Raw genomic sequence first — 15,477 nt, 5'->3', positions numbered from 1 at the left:
GTGTGTTTTAGGTGAGATGTTATCATGGACAGGGGTTGAAAATGATTACAATATACTCCTTAATTAAATGTGCTTTTAGCTAAAACATGAAAATACATTTCTGTAACAAACAAATAAAAAAAGCATATTAGCATCATTTCATTCTACAAAAAAGTTGTTTTCTACAAAAACTTTTATGATTGTATCTTGTGAATTGTATAGTATAGTTATGTTCATATCTGTTGTCCCTCTTCTGTTTTTATCTCTCCTTTTTATGTATTGTCATATTTGTCTATTGCTATTATATTGTCTATTTTAGTTCATGTAGTTTATGTATCTATCAAATGTCTATTATTATTAATTTTCTTATGTGTATTTCAGGTAATATAATCAAACTGCAGTTGGGTTGTTTTGGTCAAGTAAAAATTACTTACAAAATACATCAAACTTGTAAAATTAAACTTTGTTGTAAAAAATGTTTTTTTCAGTTTTATTGTTTTTTTTTCATATTTAAAGTTTGTTTTTTGGCAAAAGCAGATGATTCCACATTTCATGTTTTGTTATTTAATGGATATAAGGTTTCATTCTTTAAATAAAAGTGCTGAAAATTGGAACAAAAACAGTCCATATATGGGCATTATTACACTATTTATTTACTATTTATTTATCTTGGAAAATCCAGGCCAGACTGCAAAACCCTGACCATGAACGTGCCAATGTTTTAACCTTCTGGTGTTTCGTGTGAACTTGCAATGCATTTACAATAATGGCCAGACTGTTTTATGACTCAACGGTCATTATAACTTACTTACTTACTAACTTACAGTCAGAATGCGTAATGGTCTTTTTGTTCATCATCCTGTTCCTCTGAAGTCTTTGTCACTTTCATGCACATAGGCAAAGTACAGAAAAATAGAAAGAGAGAAATAAAATGCTAGAATTGAGCATTAAATATAAGATTGCAGCATAAAATAATAATTAGCTTTAAAATCATTAAAAGGACATAGAGTGCAAATGAAAGATTAAAATGTAAAGTGCTTTAAAAGAGCTCAATCATAAGCACAGGAGAAGAGAAATGTTTTTAACCTGGATTTAAAAATGATTTCAGTTCTGCTGGTAGTTTGTTCCAGTCGTGTAAAAGCTGCTTCACCATGTTTAGTTTGAATAACTAATAATAATAACTTTACTATAATAAAACATAGATGATTACACAGCTACTGTATATGCAACACATGACAAAAAATGTTGCTTCCCAAAACAGATGTTGTCAATTATCGATTACTGGAGAAAGATGAATGTAATCCTGTCAAGTGCAAGCAAACTCTGATTCTATCATCAGACAGGTTTCCATAGAGTGGGGTATGCATGAGGGTGTAGTTACTTGATTGAACGTCTCAGCCTCTCGGTCAGCTTTTTGGAGCATTGAAGCAGCTGAATATGTCAGAAAATTGAAACTTCAGAGTGTCACATCACAACCAACCAGCCACTTTATGAAAAACAAGTCAATCCCCATAGACTCCACTTACTAAAATGCTCAACTTTAAAGGCAAAATAAACATGTTTATAGCCTGGTACAAAAAAACTGTTGCATTCTCTATTGCTAATTTCCCTGTTTTGTTTGTTTGTTTTATTAAGGTTATTTTATTGAGGCTTAAAGTTATACATAATTATTGGGCATGGCGACAGGTGGGTGTCATCACCCACCTGCAGGCAACAACATTTGTTAGGTAACCTAACCATGGTGTTGAGTAAAGACATCGCTGTAGCTTTTTATGTGTGTTTTCACTTCATTTAAGTTTATTGTAACATTTTGGTAAACTAAAAAACTATTTTCTGCAGTAAAAAACCCTGCAAGTAATCGTATGCTCAGTTTTTTCTAGTTAGGACATTTTGCTTGAATGGTTTTAAGCCTGTTTTTCTTTGGCTAGAAGCTAGTACTAAGGTCAGGTCCACCCTCTCGTCCAAATATGGTCACTTCTGTCTCCAAAAGTCAGAGAGAGTCAAAATACAAACTTAAGGCTACATCTATTCTATTTTTCAGTAAGTACAAACATTTCCCCCCCTTTTTCTGAAAAAGACAGTATTCATTTGTATTATTTAAGTAGTTGACATGGATGTTGAGAGTTGACATTTTAGACCTTTGGTCTCTTGAGAATTCTTTTCTGATTATTTGTGTAGGTGACTTTGTTGGTGATGTTGAGAGGATGAAAAAAACAAAAAAACAAACAGTTCCTGACTGCTGTTGTGACCTTTTCTTCAGAGAAGTTATACAGAGGCTTATCCAAGATAAGACCAACATATAAAATTGCCAACACATTTAAAAAGTGAAGTCCAAGTCTTTACATCAGTTGCAGTAGCCTTACAATACTGCAATACTTCCTTCTTTAAACACAAGAGAGGCCAGGGGGAGTATGATTATTCATAGTTAAGGCACATTTTTTCAGAGCCCTTTATTTTTACTGCTACATGACTAGAACCAGTTCTTTATAGATGGGAGTATGTTGCAGTGTTGCAGAGCCTTCGCAGTGAGCAGCTGGACTGAGATTTGTGCTGTCCTCTGCAGTCCTAGAGGAGGTAGAGATAACAAACACCGGCCTTTATTAAGACTTGAGCAACATTCTTGTCCTCCCTGATGAGTGGGCTGTCACAGAAAGATAGTGGGAGTTCTAATTTGGACCGATTTAACAGAGTGAATAAAGACTAGATCATTGTAGCTTTAACTAAAAGATGCTTTTCACTTGCTCTCATATTTTCTATATTTTTTCTACAGGCAAAGTGCATAACACTGATTGTCTCATTATAATGGAAAAGGGTGGGACCTATTAGGCAGCAAGTGAACAATCAGTTCTTGAAGTTGATGTGATGGAAGAAGGAAAAATGGACAAGTGTAAGGATCTGAGTGATTTTGACAAAGACCAAATTGTGATGGCTAGATGACAGATGGTCAGAGCATCTTCAAAATGTGTGGGATCTTCTCAGTATTTAGTGGTCAGTACCTACCTAAAGTGTTTCAAAGATGGACAACTGGTGAACTACCTAAACATTGTTGTGGACCAAGTACGCCCCTTCATGGCAATGGTTTTCCCTGATGACAGTGGTCTCTCAGCAGGATAATGCACTCTGCCAAAGTTGTTGGTTGAATGGTTTGAGGAACATGACTAAGTGTTCAAGGTGTTGCCTTGGCCAAATTCCTAAATCTGATCAAGCATATGTGGGATGTGCTGGAAAAACCAGTAGAATCTATGAAGACATCTTGATGCCCGATCCTTCAGAGTCCATGCCTAGATCAGAGCTGTTTTAGTGGCACAAGAGGGTCCTACACACATTAGGTTTAATGTTATGGCTGACCAGTATATGAAGGCATTTATTAATAACTAAACATCTTAAGGATAAGGCCTATAAATAATAATAATAAAGAGATCAGTTCAGAAATACTGATATGAAGTGTATGAGTCGAGGCTAACATGTTGCAATGGGGAATGCTAAGGGAAATTTCACTTCTCTAATAAACTTCCTTTTTAATTTAAACCCTTTCGACATCAGCCCTTGACCACAAAGATATATTATGCCTTGCTGTTGATTAATTGCGTTGCTGCAAGTCTCAGGAGGTTCAGTGTTTGGGAACTGGCTGCAGTGCAGTCCCAGAGGAACATTTTACTGCTCAAAGCTTGCTCCTTTATGGCTGAGAGTTCTCATTTCAGTCTCGTTGTAGTCTTTTTCGGTCTCAAACATTTCTTGTTCGTTTCTCCTAAAATTCACTAGGAACAATAGGTGAGACATGACTGCTAGCAACAGGAACCTTACTTGTGACATGATGTAGCTTTATTTGAGACTTCCTTTGGAAACAAAAATGAGCAATACTGGAGCATATATATCGATACTTTTAAAAATGTAGAAAAACGGCCTTTATTAAAATCACCATCTTTAGTATACAACACAGCAACACATTAAAAAGCACAGTTTGAACAGAATCATGATAACACTTGACATTTCTGACAATAGTGATCTCTTCAGAAAAAAATGCAGATTGCCTTAACCAACCTGTAACAACTGACTATTTCAGCTAGCAGTGTAAATGTGTGTTTATTAATGTGTCTCTTCTCAGTGAAACATCTTAAAGAAGTGTCTAACAGTGTTCCACACAGCTGCACAACAATGCAGAGCATTTAATTACTTTAGTCTTTAAGCAGTATTTGTGTATGAGGCCTTTTTTGACCATGATCACTATCAAATATAAACTTATTACTGAATTGTTATGGAGAGGACAGTCCATGTCCAATCTTTGCACTAACCCAAGTGTCACCTGGCAATCAAAGTCACCACCTCTACCAGAAACATGGACGCTATGTCTGAGAGCTTTCTGCTGCTAACTCAGCTGCTAACTCGGCGCTAGCTCTGAGGCTAACTCAGCTAACTGTAGACTGTAGTAGTAGTAGTGTGTGCTGAATGTATGTATACCTCTACAGCAGCAGGGGCAGGTTTATGCAAATCACTGCTGCTTTACGTAACGCAGCAGTGATTTTCAGACCCACCCACTAAATCCTGAACACAGAAATGTTGAAACACAGTTTGTGAAGCCTAGCTCCACAATTCAAATCTAAATGGTTGAAATGCTTTTTACACCTTTTTTAGAAATACATTTATGTCAGTCCAGTGGGTGCGATTGGTCTGATAAGCAGCAATCAGGATGTTTTGCTCTCACATGGGCTGCATTGATAGTCACACAAACACACACACTCGCACAGTCACTCTCTACAGCGTAGGCTACTCTTGCTAGCGCGATCCAACTTTCGGTCTCATTTGTGGGCGTCAAGGAGCCATTATCAATATGCGGGAGACTCCTGTAACCTCAGGGACAGTTGGTCACTGTCACTGCTGTCTTGCCTGTGTCACTGCTGTCTTTCCTGTTTCACTGCTGTCTTGCCTGTGTCACTGCTGTCTTTCCTGTTTCACTGCTGTCTTGCCTGTGTCACTTTGCTGTTGTTTGTCTCCTTTTTGTACATTTGTTTTCTACAGGCTAGATCCAGCTTATAAGTGGATGGGCCATGGAAATGTTGGTGCTGTCCCATCCTAGTTTCTGTTGTGTTTTAGTTCCTGTCTTATTTTGAAAGTTTTTCTCCTTTTGTGTGTGTGTGTGTGTGTGTGGTTATTTTTACTTCCTTTGTTTTCCCGCCTTAGTTGAGATTTCCTCATGATTTCCGCAATTCGTGACAGAAGGATTGAACCAAAACATGGACCCAGCAGAAAGGAACCCATTCTGGAGCACACGCCTGGCTCTGGGAGGACCTTGCAATTTGATGCAGAAAGGACTTCATGGCAGATGATGGGTCACCAGAACTTAGCCCCAGCCACCTCACTACCAGTTCAATCCCCAGCCATGGCCTCAGTCCCATCTGCCTCTTGTCCCTGCTGACGTGGAGGCACTTCCTGTTCCTGCTGGCATGCAGCCAACTCCCTGTGTTGCTATGATCCAGCTCCCTATCCCTCTTGGGCACAGTGTGCTTGGCTGTTGGCCTCTAGAGGGGTCCCGTCTCCGTCTCTGCCGTCCTGCCCAGCATTGGGAGAGGTTCCGTCTCTGCCTTCGGGTGGGGGGGGGGGGGGGAGTTCACCTCTGGTTCTACAACCTGGAACATGCAGGGGGGAACGGGGGATCCACTTAATAAAGCAATACTCTAATGGAATTAGTGGGCTAAAGTCAGTCACACCTCGACGTTCTTCCAAATAATGCACATTTCATTCATAATATTATAAATATACATATAATATTTAATAAATATATGAAATAAAATTCCTGTGGTGAGGTGACAGGCATCCTAGTTGCACTCAGGTAGCCCTCTACATGTCTGGCTCATTAACATTTGGAATACAATTGCCTGAAACTTGATTTTTATAAGTTGTGTCTAATAAATTGCCCTTCCAACATCAGAATTCATGTCTGTTTTATTATATGTGGGGGTTCAAATTTCAATTCAAACTTCCTGGGCCTTCTAACCCCAGGTGGCATAGTTCAATATTGCAGGCACTAGCCTCGTTAATCAGCCTTGGTTACATTTATAAACCATTCAGAAAAAAAACAGGTCAACATTATACATTTTGTAGTAAGTCTATTTTTTCTATCAACATATCAAACATTAACCTTCATATTAACACTTCATGTCTAGGCATCCAACCATAATTGATTCAGCTTTCTCAAACCACCGACACATCTCACACTATCTTCACTGACATTAAAGTGTTTAATACTGTGGTGAAATGAAAAAGTTAAAGCAACGACTGACTGTATTTTCAGAAACATGCAAATATAAATTCAATATATACAAGATACAAGACAACTTCAACCTGAAAGTTGTTTATTTCTCCTGGTTCAAATGACTCAGAGGTCATTTATGCTTTTAATTCAGTTATTGGTCAGACATAGTTTCTCTGAAGGACTGTTCAGTCTCCATTTTTGTCAGTGTTTTAAGCATAGACTGTATATATAATGGACGTCACCCATTGGTTTGTGGACTGCTGCTTTGAGGCCAATAGTATTGGATCTGAGCAGCACCATCTTGAAAATTTGAGGTGCATGTCGGGAAAAAAAGAACACGACTTCGACTTATATGGACATCTGGAGGAGCAAGAGGATGGAGCGGGGGAGGTTGCAAGGGCTGGATCTCAAGGAAATTGCACGCCTACCTACCACAGTCTACACCGGCAACATGGTGATGCTAATCAAATTAGCTGTTACGACTAACTATCACCACAAAACTCCAGAGAAAACTGTTGGTGTGAAGCAAGTTCACAGCTATTTCCATACAGTTTATCTGTCCAGCCTCCTGAACCTGTGAATCAATCAACCTGTCAATCACAACGTAGCCACTTCCTAATGCATACCCTGGTTTATCGTCAAAATATAAAATCAGGGAGGCCAAAATGTCCCAAATGAACATCATACTGCATTGAAGAAGGCTTTAAACTAGCGATTGAGACCATTAACACATTTTGAAAACGTTTACTGAGGTTAGAAATCAAGTGAGAAGTTGGTGAATTCTCCATTGACTTGTTTAGAGACAGAAGTCCTTTTGAACACAAAACGGTCGCCCCCTGGTGGCCTTTTGAATAGAATGCAGTTCTAAGTTACTTCCGCATTGGCCTCATTGCAGAGGACTGGAACTTCCTGTCTGGTTTTAAGTCAGGACATCACCTGTAGCTAGGGAACAGGCTAGTCTGAAATTCAAGAAAACGCTGCAATGTCCTACAGTTGAGACGTAGCATTTCTTTTTTGTATACAGTTCCAGTCATAAGTATGGACACAAAAATCCCATTCGCTAGAATAAGAAAGTATGTCCAAACCTTTGACAGGTATGTAAGTGTGTCTGTGTTCATGTACAGAAAACTGTATGCAAAGATAATATGTGTGTATTACTGAAAGACACTTTCTCCAAACTTCATTATCACTACCATGTAAAAGTCATAGTTAAGTGTGAGCTTGAACCTCAGCTTCTATCTAGTAATACTGAGTCAATGTCATTTTTAAGTGTTTTGGTCATTTTGGAAATAATTGCTCTGTTAATAAGATTTGAAGACTCACAGTAGCTTGATGTCTGTCAAGTGGGAGTTGATTGTCAGCTGTGATTGACAGTTGGCTCACCTGCTGCTCTCTATCTCCAGATGTTTCCCTCTCTCAGACCTCATGGTGAACTAGTATCTACATTCAGCAATTACTGGATTGCCATGAAATGCTACTGAAATTGTCATATAAAGAACACTCGCCTGAAGACTGCACTGTACTTAGGATTGCTCAGTTTCTTAAGGGGACAGACCTTGTCTTTGCCCTTGAAGGCACTTCCGAACTGAATACATACAGGCCAAATATTGTGGTGCAGTAGTTAGCTCCCTTTGATGTAGCGATATTAGCTGCACATCCCTGTTCTGCTGAATCACTAGAACTTGAATATCAGTGACAAAGTCGGTAGCTTGGGCTGTATCTTACAGATGATTAGCCTATACTCAGGTTGAATGACTTGCAACAGGACTGATGGAAATTGGCTTCTCTTTTAAACAGGTATTCAGTGTAGCCAGGGCTTGAGGTTCAATCTGTTTCCATATAGGTTCCTTTATTTTCCGTCATTATTGTTAAATACTGTGATGTAACTGGGGAGGGAACAGATGCATGGTAGAGGATGGATGAGAGTATGATATTGAGGCTTGATTAGATCACAATACATTTCAAGCATGTCTGCTTTTTAAGTGATGATAGCATTATGTTTCTAACGCCAAGTGTACACTACAGGACTTTTAAAATCTTTTTAAAATCCTGTCAGCTCACATCTCATGACTAATGAATGTCTATTGTTATGACTGGTCATATTTTTGTTTTGGTCTGTTTGTGTGCCCTGTGTTTCTTTGGTTCTTTTCTTAACAGGTAAATAGCTGTGTGCCGTCGCGATGCTATGATTGGTGAAGGAGGTTTGCATCCTGGCCTGCGATTGGCTGCAGCTGGGAGGGGCCAGCTATAAAACAGCCAAGATGGCGGCAGTCTAGGGGCAGCAGGCTACTCCCCGTCCTCCTCCTCTCCCAACCGGCAACACTTTTGTTTGTCTTGGTTTCTTTGGAAGTAGCTATGGGTTGTATAGTTTATGTTGAACAGTAAGGGTGGACTGCCAGTTTTGGTTAATCTTGTTTTCTCCTGTTTATTTAGACAGGGAGTTAAGTTCTTGTTATTTGTTTTCGTAGAGTAAGTTTCTTAATTTTCAGATAGGATTGTTTTATTTGTTATTTTGGCCTTGGTCCACTCTGAAGTTTGATTTTGTATTCTATTTATATCTATACATTCATTATTTAATTTGTGTAAATAAATATTTCCTTACACACAATTATTCGCCTGTGGCTATTTGGGAATTGAGGAAGATGGGGCCAAATCAGGTTATGCTCTACGCACCCCTAGACTGGGGCGTAACACTATATAAAGAACCTGTCAATAAGGTGCATACTCAGTGATTTATGATGGACAGATAATCATGGTGGGGTCACACATCACAGGATTTTTACAGTACTTGAGCTGTTGCCAAGGCAACGCATAGTGTCACTGCCGGAATCACTCAAGCTGTGACGATCAGCCCTAATAATCACTAATGTTAGCTGAAGATGATGATGTAAAATGGTTTAGTAGCTAACGTTAGCTAGTAGCAAGCTTGAAAATGTTTGAACTCTCTGGGTAGTTGAGGGGCATCAGCATCTCACCCCACCTTTCTGTTCCTCCCTGTCATGATACACGTCTGAGGAGATGTTAAAAAAGCAGTAACGCTGCTGCTACAGCTCCATCAACTTCTCCACCTGCTCCATCGTACCATCTTCCCAGCCACTGATGTTTATTATTGTTAACTCATTCATTGGCTGTTGCGCCACTGCCCATTCCACAGACTCCTGACAAAATCAAAACAGTTTGATATGACCCTGCAGTCACAGACGACTTCCAGACTGGACCGGGACAGAAAATAATCCCATCACTGAGCATCTCACACTACAGGACTGTTCAAGCCGACTGACTCAGGATTTTTTTCAAGATTATAAAGCAAATAGAAAAATGTGTCTGGGTTTTCTGACTTAAAATCACTTGGCTTAAATCTGCACCAGCAAGACTCTCTGGAATGTGATGACAGACATCCTCCATGCGATGAGATTTGTCAGCAGAATCAACAAGACGTCTTTCACAGACGCTTTATGGCTGAGCCAGCTCGTCAGTGGCAGACATCATAACCTGACTGAACGGTGTGTAATCTAGATGCTCACTGCCAGCTACATGTAAAAAGCATGTTACAGGAGCACATTTCAGCTGTTCCTCTGATCTGCCACCATTACCTTGATTTGAGATTAATCAACAGCACACAAGACAGATATTTCGTAAGATTTTGAGTGTAAATTATATATATTTTTTAATATACTGAACTTGTTAAAATTATGACAATAACTCCCTCTATCAATTTCTTATGCCAAAATTACACCCCCCCTCCCGCCCCGAAAGCAGTACAGTTGATCAAAAATAGCTAATAATAGCTCAAGTCTGTACTGCTCAGTGTTCCCAGTAAAGCAGCGTTTGCTTGGGGGGCGAGGTAGAAGGGTTTCCAGGGCGTGAAAGGCGACAACAACCTGCTCTCCTTATTTGGAAGGTCCTGGATCCAAATGGAAATGATGTCACCAACCACAAACCACAAACTGCAACTCTGATTTTCAAACTAGCTGTAGTAAAACCAACGGGTGACGTCACACCTTGCTAAATCCATCTTTATACACATAAACATTTCTTCCTTCAGTTTTTTGATAATCTCTATTATCACTATTAACTGACCAGTTATGTGTTTAAAATAAAAATAAAAATGATTCCAATAAATCTTGATAAAACAGTGAAATATTCCTGATAAGTAATAAGAAAGTAATAATTTAGAAGTATTAGAAAGCAACCACTGTGGGTCCTACATAGGTTTAGAGATAGGACAGGTAGGACATTGTTGAATTGGCTGCATGTGGATCCAAAGGGAACTACAGGTGGAGTTCATCCTCAGTTTTTTTAAGTCTACTGATATGTGGGCTGATAATGTGACATGTGTGTGTTTGTGGGGGACAGTGTGGGCTATAAATGGGGCCCATATGGACAGATATTTGGATTAAAATTGGGTTAGTAAAGCTCTTAGAAGTGGTGAATAAAGAGGCAATTTAAGTAGAAGTCAAGTTTATTTGTAGAGTTGATATACTCATCTCTTTGGGCTTTATCGTCAGTAACAGATGTTGGTAAGCAATGAAAATGGATGAAACCACAAGGAAGGCTGTACATATTAAAAGGCAATGACGTGCCACCCAAAGGAACCTCAGAAGAAAAGACTCCTCACCATCAAACCACCAAGTTTGCAAAATCAGGTTATTTTAGTTTTTTTTCTTACATTCTACGCCACTTCCAGTGAACCTCCTGTAACCGTTTCCATACAGTTGCTATTTTCTTAGTCACATCCTCTGTGTAAAGAGTTCACTGTGGTGCAAAGAAGAAGTAGTTTCACAACAACTCAAAATGTCCCACTCAATAAAGATAACAGATACAAAGAGAAGCAAATATCACACACCCACATTTTTTATGTGGGCCTACATAGTTCATAGTCAGCCAGCCGTCACAGTGCAGGTGTGTCAGCGTTCACTTCCAGACTTTGATTTGTGCTTTGATACGGGCTCATAGAATAGTGGGACAGACAAAGCTAACATAGAGACCAAAACAATGTTTTCATCCTTGACTTATACACCACACAGTCATTTACCCAGGTCAAGGTTCATATATAATACCTTCACTATCAGTTAGAATATAGGTGTAGGATCAGTGTTGATTGCTCTTTGTATATGAGGACTGATACATTTACCATGTTTAACACAGATCTGGGAGGACAGACTATGTCGTTGATCATCAGTGATTCATGTTCTGTGGGATGAAACTACATCCCATGAACATGTTGTGGATGATTAGGCAGATCAGTGCTGCTACTGGGATACTCCCCACCATGATGACTGTGCTGACCCGAAATGAGTGGGTGGTCAATGTAGTTTATAGACTATGACTACATTGGAAAGCACCATATTACCATATTAGAGGTCCATACTGATTTGGCCAAAATGTAAAAAATCTGCAGTATGCCAAAAGTTTCCGTTTGTCAAACTGATCCAGTATCTCCAATCTACCTCGCCTACTGTGTTCTACAAAATGCTGGAACAGTCACAATTCTAGCCTATGTAGCCTGTAGACTGTCCTGGTCCTGCACTGTCCTCACAGTTTTTGTTTCGTCAACATCTTGTCTGACTGGATCTTTGCTGAGCTGCAGTTGAAAATGAAAGGACTCAGGACTGAGTGTACAGAGTTTACAGAAAGAAAGTCCCCAGATCATTCACCTGCCAGCAAGTAGATTCCACTCAATACAGTGTAGGCAGCAACATGATGTTCACTGTGAATTTATCTCAAGATTTCAGGTTATCACATTGACTTAAAACATACTGAAATGAAACCAGTGACTGTATGGAACATAGTAAAACTACATTTTAAAATCCAGATGTTTACAATTAAATCCATTTCCTCACATAATTCACTTACAATTATATGTATTATTTTACATTGTCTTACTACTATTATTTATTCACTATTTCCTTTTTTTGGGTGTTTTGCTGATATTAGTGTTTGCTGCTTCATCCTAATTGCTTCATTTCATGTTAACATTGTACAATCGGTTGTGTGTTACCTTTGTGTTGCTATGTGTAATTACTTCTTACTGTTTGCTACTAAAACAGCCTTAATGTTAATCAGTTGAGGTCATCTCAGCTCAGACTGGCATGTATTTTATCACATCATCATCATCATCCAGGTTTTATGGTACAGTATGTCCTAACCTGCCTAACCACCATCCTGTAAAGCTTTAACAGGAATCAGGGTCTGCAGGAGTCATACTACCAGACAAACTTATCTCCATATCTGATCCTATTCCTGCTTTAATCCTTAGCTTTGGGAACGAGGTGCAGATAGTCATGTTGAAACATGTGAGTATCTCACCTCTGCTCTCCAACATCCTGCATGCCAGCACACCAAACAAGCACTTGTCCACATTCCTGGGCAAGCTGAGGCCTTGTGCACCATCCCATTCGCTGAGAGTGGAAATTCACTGCTCACACACTTCAGACTGGTGCTGCAGTATTTGACAACACACTGTGTATTTATCTGGATTTCAGCAGAACTAGCAATACATAAGGGTGGTGTACATAATGTCATTCAGTTAATCTGAGCTATTGTTTTCTTAAGTGTGTTCCTTTGACCTCAGCACAGATCATAATGTATGTATTCACCCTTTAAAAATGACTCTCCTGGTAATGTGTACATGACATTTATGAGTACAATTGCTGGTTAATTGAACTGGCAGCAGAACGAGACAGGATGGTTTCTCAAGTGTTTTCGGTACAATGTGTTATTTTCAGGAAGGGCTGTCTGCATAAAACTCACACACACTTTCCCGCAGGTGGAAACATTAAGAGTCCAAATTGTTACACACCAAACAGAATCTCAGGACTGATAGATAAGAGGACTATGGGCCAGTTCAGTTGTTTTGAAGCAATGGATCCACAAAGTGGAGCGGGGTGGGGTGGGTGGCGGGGGGTATCTGATGAGATTCATGCAATGTTAGCTGACCATGCCTTTGTCCATGGACTGTCAATGAGAGGATCTGGTCAAAGAGTGCAGCTAATAGGAAGCTTCACAGTAGCCTCCATTATCTGGACATTCAGAGAGGAAAATAGGTAAATAATGAACTTCTCTACTGTAACTTTGGACTGCTGTACTATGCACTGTTACAGCACATACAAGTACTGTAGCTCTTTGCCCTGTTGTGCTGTATGCTGTCTTAACTGCACTGTATTACTCATAATGTATATGTATGTATGCTGGACAGTTTCCTGTAATCTCATAAATTTTATATTTTTGCAGAAGTGAGAGATGACCACATGAAGGAGGCAGAAGAAGTGTGTGTGTGTGTGTGTGTATATCATCAATACACACACACACACACACACACACACACACACACACACACACACTGTCTGACTGGGTGATAATTGCTTGTGATGTAGAGGATAGTCTCTGGTCTTTATTTAATTATGTGATTTGTCTATTGTGTAAATGTGTTTTCATTATTATATATTACAGCAAATTTGACTATTGAAAATCTTTCACTTGTGTTTGCTCGATAGCTCATTTCCAGTTTGTGTACATTATAAAAGTAAAGATTCTGAAACTGTGTACATGTAATGTGTTTTTACAATGTTAATCATATAAAGAGGTTCCTCTGGAGGAACACAGTAGAAATCATTATTAATTGCAGTGTAGTAATTATGTAATGTCTGAAAGGCTACATTTTCATTGAGGCTTTATAACATGGTTTTGAGGCAAGTGACTGTTTTTTTCATGGGAGTTTAGAAGATTAGAGTGCAGTTGGGCATTTATTTCTTGTGGAATGACACTTCTCTTTCTAGTAGTGGAAGTTGAAACTGTAACTGGATTGTGTGTGTCAGTTAGTATGAGGTCATTTCATTTAAATTTACACAAAAAGTTCCATGTGGACACAGTTGAAGAAAAACATAGTGACAGTAGACACATGATATAACAAAAAGTTGATCATGTAATGGTGTAAATCCCTCAGGGGAAACTGACACACAGTGAACCTTTTGTCTGCTTTTCCTAAAATCCAGCCTTGCTGTTGTCCTTCCACATGGTGAAACCGACATGCAGCACCTTTATAACATTATGGTCCTGGCCTCAAACAAGAATTCATGAGTTTTTATTGCAACTTTTGTCTAAAGATGAGTCGGTGATTCGGGGCCAATGCTGCACAAGATAAATGTTTAATTTTGTAGTTGTCATAAATCATGTATTAAACATTTCAATTCATCTTTACAAATCATTTTATAAATGTTGGGGCAAAAATAAAATGCTAGGAAAAAAAGACCCATGAAAGGACTTTTGACCCTTAAGCCAACAAGAGGGTTAGCAGGAGGGTGAAGTTAAACGTTTCTAAGTTGCCTCTTACTCTGATAAGGAATGCTTTGATGGCAGTGTTATTCCTTGTGTTGCTTCTGGTCAGAGGCAATCATTTTCTCTCTGCCTTCCTGTGATTTCAGCCTTCACCCAGCCACGTAAACCCAAGGTGGGTGGAGGCTGAGTTCATACAAAGGAAATGTCCGGCCTGTAAACACACAGTACAGCACAGCCATCCCAACATCCAGTGATTTAAAGACCTCAGTCTGACCCTCTGCTCTCTCTTTTTGTACTTTGTTCTTTGTTGTGCTCTATGTGAATCACTGGATACACTGTCAAATAAAATAATGTAGCTAACAAAAGTCAAAATGTGTTGCATATTTTAGAAAGTATTCCTCAACTTAGCTATTGTATGCTTGGATGAGAAGTTGATGGAACATACTAATGTCTTTGAGACCAGAGGTGTTGGTATACAGTAAATAGGCCTATTCCACTACTGTAGTCATCCATACTATGGTAAGAAGCACTCAACTAACTAAAGACATCATTACTTTAAAATATAAGGGTGAGTCAATCCCAAAGAAAGTACAGTTGCAAAAGCCATAAAATGCTCAGATGAAACTGGCTCTAATGAAGACTGCTCCAGGGAAGGAAGACGGAGAGTTAGCTCTGCTGCAGAGGAGCTTATGAAGCAGCTGAGAGGATGAATGTGCAAAGCTGTCATCAGAGCACAACATATATTTCTGTTTGTGTAGCACTTCCTTGTTACCCTCATGATTCCATGTATATTTTATGTCTTCAGTTTTGTTCCACAATATAGAAAATAATTTTAAAAACTTGACTGAGTACAGACTGGCACTATATGCATATAGTATATATATAATAATTAATTCAGGTATATAATTAATTTCATTTTCCTTGTTTCCAAATCTGGAACAGATGAAAATGAGGAAAGTAGCTGCTAAGTC

The sequence above is a fragment of the Scomber japonicus genome, chromosome 21 (assembly GCF_027409825.1).
Source record: "Scomber japonicus isolate fScoJap1 chromosome 21, fScoJap1.pri, whole genome shotgun sequence".
NCBI classification, from domain to species: domain Eukaryota; kingdom Metazoa; phylum Chordata; class Actinopteri; order Scombriformes; family Scombridae; genus Scomber; species Scomber japonicus.
Note: the sequence above shows the minus strand (reverse complement) of the source record.